Here is a 6000-nt window from a genome sequence, read left to right on the forward strand (position 1 = left end):
AACTGTTGGAAAAAATAGTGGAAATGTCTTAGGACATTGGTTTGAGCAAAGAGTTTTTGAATAGGACCTCGTAAGTCGAGGCAACAAATGCAGAAATAGGCAAACAGGATTCTATCAAACTAAAAAGAGCTTTTGCATAGCAAAGGAAACAAGCAGAGTAGGAGACAACCAACAGAAAGAGATAAAATATTTATAAACTATACAAAGGAACTTTAAAAAATTTATGAAAAAAATAAGATTAAAGTATGAGTTTATTTTGGTGCAAACAATTTGTAAACCCATGAGTATTTTTTTTTTTTTTGGTAATATGTATTATCCATGAACTTTGGGAAGGCTGATTGTAAATCCAACAGGGAATTAATAACCAGAATGTACAAAGAAATGAAAAAAATCCCATAATCAAAACATCAAATAATCTTATTTTAGAAGTGGGCAGATGATTTGAAAGAACATTTTTCAGAATAAGACATACAATGGCCAGCAAATGCATTAAATTAAAAAAGCTCAACATTGCTAACCATCAAGGAAAGACAATGCTTAGGTGATTTTGATTACACAGGAGAGCCTGCATGTAGGTTGTCTTATGTGCATCCTTGGAAAATACTATCTTATAATTCATAAAAGGTATGGAAAGCAACTGTAGATACCAAAGGCAGTGTGGGAGGAGGGTGGGAAATGCAGAGGATGAGAAGCAGGGAATCAAGGGGAAAAGAAAAGAAAGCATGAATATATGAGAAAAAAGAAATGAAAAATTATTTATTGACGATAATGTGTGGTAAAATTCTTTAAAAAATCAATAACAGTGTATTCTGGATGGGAAATTACATTTTCTATGTTGTGATGATGTACAGTGAATGAATGTAAAATAAATAGATGGGAAAAAAACAAAAAAGAAATTGCATTTAAAATATGTTCTTAGATTAAAGGAGATTTTTTTTATTTAGTAAATAATTAAAAGTTGATATATTTCACCATACATTGTTCCTAGAATGTGGTAGGTGTTCAATACATATTTTTGACTGACTGAATATCAATTTAATTAAGTATGAGAAAAGCAAACATTAATGACATTAATAAACTTTACACAGCATTGTTGAGACAGGGAGGTAGTATTGTTATATTTTGATCAACTGGGTCAGGGAGAAATGTTCACATATTGAAATGATCACCTTGTAAGCTAAATAGCGTGATTGAATGTATTAAAAAATGTAAATAAAAAATTAAAATTAAAATAAAAAAATAAGCTTTACACATTCTGCCTTCAGACAGATTCTCACGCCGTGTGTGTGTGTGCGTGTACAGAGAGAGAGAGAGAGAAAGGCACTATAAAGTAACAGTTAAAGAGTAAAGGCTTACAGGTCAGATGTACTTTTATTTGTTGTATCATCTTGAGTATAGTTTTTAACCAATCCAAGCCTGTTTTATCTTTTTTTCAAAAGGAGAAAAGCAATAATACTGACTTCGCGAGGTCTGCGTGAAGAGGAATATGTACGTTATGCATTGAATGCATTCCTCATACGCAGTGGACACTCCAACTGGGACCAACGACTATTCATCTTGAGCAGCAGCTTCGGGATGGCCTGTGATTGTACTGACCTGGCAAGCATGGCTCACGACAGCTCACAATAGTCCCTGAAATTCATTCACCTCACTGGATGTTCAGTCTGAAAGCCAAATTTTCAGCCTTGTTTATAACAATGTAAGTCAACAAGATGATTTGATGCGTACTTTCTTCTTTTATCTAGCATTAATGTTTTTAAGTTTTCCTTCATGTTCTCTGATATATAAAACAAAATTAGCTTTTTCCTATACCTACTTACCATTATTTGTGGACACTATTTAAAAAAGTTAGCCTTAACTTCCCCTCAAATTATTCCCATAGCAGAATAATAATGATCACATTATTAGAGAGAAGTGAATCTCCTTACCAATGCTTAGAGTATAATGGTGAGAATAGCAAAAAACTAGTTGCCAAAACACATCTAAGAGGAAGTTGGGGCCAAGTAAAATAAGACAACCTGGTGAGCTCCCATATTTGTACTCGGGGATCTCAGAAAGGGAAGCACCTGAAGGTTGGGATGAGGTCCTGCATTCTGTGAATTTCTGTGAAGGGTGCAGAAACCCCACTTCTGTTCCTGATTGAAAATGTATCAGGACCCTCAGAAAAAGATTTTATTTTCTGATGGATTCCACCTAGCTGGCAGTTCTTGAGGGCTCACTGTAGAGGCCATGAAACCTCATGCTCACCAACCTCTGCTGGGAAAGAGAGACAAAACAATTGCCTTTTTCAATTTCTGTTCCCATCCTCAGCTGGACATGTAATTAGGAAACACAGAGAACCACAGATCACACCCCTTAGACTACGTATCAGTCCAGGCCCACAGGCTTGGCATTATTTGAATTTCATGAACCCCAGCACTGCCCTCATTCCCCAATCTTCAGATGGTCCAGGTGAAGCTGTCAGGAAGCAGGACCTGTGTGACAATGAACAAGCTCCTGGCATTACCTCTGCAGTTCAGCTTTCCCCTGATGCAATTGGAGTCCTTCGTGGTGCAGTGGAAGTGGAAAGAAAGGACCTTGAGAAGTCATCTGATTCCAGAAAACTCTCCAAGGGGTGGAGATGCTGTGTAGAGCTCTGGCATGGAGTGTATTGGGGAGTCCAAGGGGGATAAGGTGTTCCAGTGGGACTTATTAGAACTTGCCAGAAGTGAGGGACTTTTAAGACACAAACCACCAAAGCCTGTCATTAGTTGGAAGACTTCTCTAGTCTATTCTGAAAGGGACTGGGTGCTAGATTCAGAGTCTATCCCCTGGGGGGGGGATATTGTAGACAATACCCTCTACAAGGCAGCTTCTAGAAACTACCACCTGTTCCTGGAGAGTGGAGCTACTTCTGTCAAAGGCATTCTCATGTTTGATATATATATATATATATATATATATATATATATTTTCTTATATACAACAAAAAAAGGTTAGAAATTTTATATCAAGCAATTGTGCAATTTTTAATCTAATGACTTTATTACAGAGTCATCACTGACTTAAAAGGGTTATGGCATCAACCTGAGGAGAAATCTCACACACTTGTCATACTTTAAGGATGTCCTCTTCTGTGCTCTAGAGTAGGTGTCCACTATAAAAAGAAACACAAATTTCTTTCTTTTCTTTCTTTTTTTAAGAGAGATTTTTGCTATTGGTTGCATGAGCTTGCCAAAGAAACAAAGAGAGTCAGAAAGACAGAAAGAGAGAAATCACCCCCCTGGAGGGATGGCCACACCTCAATCCCTTTTCTTCCATTCTTCTCAGGATCTTGGGCCTGACATGAGTTTTTAACCACCAGATCTGGGACTCGAACCACATGAAAGTTCAGTGATATAACCATTACACCATTTACTGGTTCCAAAACAGATTTCTTTATGGACACAGAAATGTGCTCCTAATAATGTGAGAAACCTGGTGCCTAGTAGGCTATACCTAAACACTAAAAACTTTTTTTTTCTTTCTTTCTCTTTCTTTCTTTTTCTTTCTTTCTTCTTTCTTTCTTTCTTTCTCTTTCTTTCTTTCTTTCTTTCTTTCTTTCTTTCTTTCTTTCTTTCTTTCTTTCTTTCTTTCTTTCTTTTTTTGTCTTCTCTTTCTCTCTTTCTCTTCTTCCTTTTTTTCTTTCTCTCTTCCTTTCTTTCCCTCTCTCTCTCTCTCTCTCTCTCTCTTTCTTTCTTTCTTTCTTTTTCTTCTTTCTTTCTCTTTCTCTTTCTTTCTTTCTTTCTTTCTCTCTCTTTTTCTTTCTTTCTTTCTTTCTTCTTTCTTTCTTTCTTTTCTTTCTTTTTCTTTCTCTCTCTTTTTCTTTCTTTTTCATCCAGGTGAACTACAGTTGAGTTGAATGGCAAAAGTCATGTGAAATCTCATGAAAACAATACTTGTAGAACATGTTTTTTCCTGTATTTCTCACTGTATACACCTCAGCTATAAAAAAGTTTTTTGGGGTAGGAAGAATGGAATGTTTGAACTAAAACAGGTTAACTCTGATGTTTTATGATGCCAAAGAAACTACATTTAATTAAATGCATTATCTTAAAATATGTGTTTTCTATGAACATATCAGGTTCAAGCACCTTTTGCTTCTAAAACTTGTAAGAGTGAAACAAACATACACAAAACATAAACATGTATGTATTGTATAAACAAAACATAAAAGGGAAGTAGCACGGAGATAACAGTCAGATCTTACGTGAAGTGAATATTCACTAGTGCTTCCATTATATGCCCATATGTCAAAATCAGGGGTCTGCCTTTCAGGAACAATTAGCAAACTGAAAATCTGTGCAAAGAATGTTTTTAGAGAATACATTTCTATATATTCCACGCCTTAGGAATATTGGTTATGAGCACACTTTTGAGTCAACAAAAATAGTAAACACTGTCAAAATTAAAGCTATTTCAGTTTAACTTTCATCGAATATGGATAATTTTGAGATGTACTTGTTGACGTTTACATTCTGAAAGAGTTTGCTGAAGTTTTAAGGTTGTTTGACATTCTCAATTGTATTTCCAGAGCAATTATGAGTAAAAATAGCAGAAGTTTACTTGGAATCCTTAGAAACAGGGAAACAAATGGAGAAGTTGCTCAAGACTTTCTTTTGGGGTTTATTTGTTCTGCTGCGAGGGTGTCTTGGGCTCCTCTTCCTCATGTACGTGTCTGGATGAAGCCGCCAGCTGGGACTGCATTTCCAGCCCTCATACATTTAAATGGAATCAGAGCTCAGAGCCCCCTTTTCCACACCTCATCCCATATATTTCTTCTCTCCGAATGTTCATCTGTCACCCTTGTAGTAACTTTTATAATAAATAGTAAACACAAGTAGAACATTTTCCTGATTCTGTAAGCTGCTTTAATGAATTAATTGAACCCAAGGAGGGTGGGTGTGGGAATTCTGATACAGACAGAGGGTCAGAAACACAGGTCTACCTGGAGCTCACTACTGGTGTCTCAAGTGGGGGAATCTTGTGAGACTGAAACCTTAACCTGTAGGATCTGATGCGCTCTCCATATAGTGTAGAATGGAATTAAATTTTAGGTCATATGGCAGCTGTCCTCTGGAGAATTGCTTGTTGTATAGGAAAAAAACTCATCCATCTGGAATTAGAAGTGAAGTGTTGAGTGTAAAGGAGGAAAACCACCTTTGTTTGTTTGTTTTTTAAATCTCTCATAGAATCCAGACATCCTGGCTCTGAGTCAGCTTTCTGAGGATAAAACCACACGGTGTCCAATTATGTTCCTCTTCTCTTGACCCCATAGGATTATAAAAATTAAAAACAAACAAGCAGAGACAGGCTAAACCCAAAGCAAAGCAAAACAAAACACCCACAAAAAAAATGAAAAAAACAAATTAAATGGAGCCTGTGCTCTAGTCAAAGTTCATAAAAAAGTAAAGGAACATGGAGTCTTCCCTGAAACCCAGGAGAACATCAGAGCTGAGAAGTCCTATGAGGTCTCGTTCTAACTCTTCTTCAATTTTCTCCATTTTCCCCATGAGCCATCGATTTAACAGTGTTTCTCCACATCATTAATATTCGAAGTGTGGTCTGTAGGTCAGCAGCATCAGCAAGAAATGAGAGGTGGTTAGAAATGCACGGCTCTCAGGAACCAGCAGTTAGCATAATGGCTATGTCGCTGGATTCTCACATAGTCGACCGTGGTTTGCGTCCCAGACCAGGTGGCTTAAAACTCACACCGGGCGCGTGTGCGTGTGTGCCCAAGATCCCGAGAGGAGAATGGAGGAGAGGGGATTGCAGGGTGACCATCCCCCCTGGGGGATGATTTCTCTCTTTCTGTCTCTCTGTTTCTCTCTGTAAAAAAAAAAAAAAAAAAATCGGGAGAGGAGAGGAGAATGGAGGAGAAGGGATTGTGGTGTGACCATCCCCTTTGGGGGGTGATTTCTCGCTTTCTGTTTCTATGTCTCTCTCTGTCTGTCTGGTGAGTGCACGCGCCCTATAGCGAAA

At 37.5% G+C, this 6000-nt stretch overlaps 1 long non-coding RNA gene across 1 annotated transcript in view; it reads left to right on the top strand.

Annotated features, from left to right (window-relative positions):
* Window positions 1-6000, top strand: part of LOC106733732 (uncharacterized) — a 51360-nt gene that overhangs the window by 30965 nt on the left and 14395 nt on the right. The window contains exon 3 of the long non-coding RNA XR_001369655.1: window positions 1440-1699. This is a non-coding gene — a long non-coding RNA (uncharacterized LOC106733732). The remainder of the gene's footprint in view (window positions 1-1439; window positions 1700-6000) is intronic.

This window comes from Tupaia chinensis, unplaced genomic scaffold (genome assembly GCF_000334495.1).
Source record: "Tupaia chinensis unplaced genomic scaffold, TupChi_1.0 Scaffold000010_1, whole genome shotgun sequence".
NCBI classification, from domain to species: domain Eukaryota; kingdom Metazoa; phylum Chordata; class Mammalia; order Scandentia; family Tupaiidae; genus Tupaia; species Tupaia belangeri.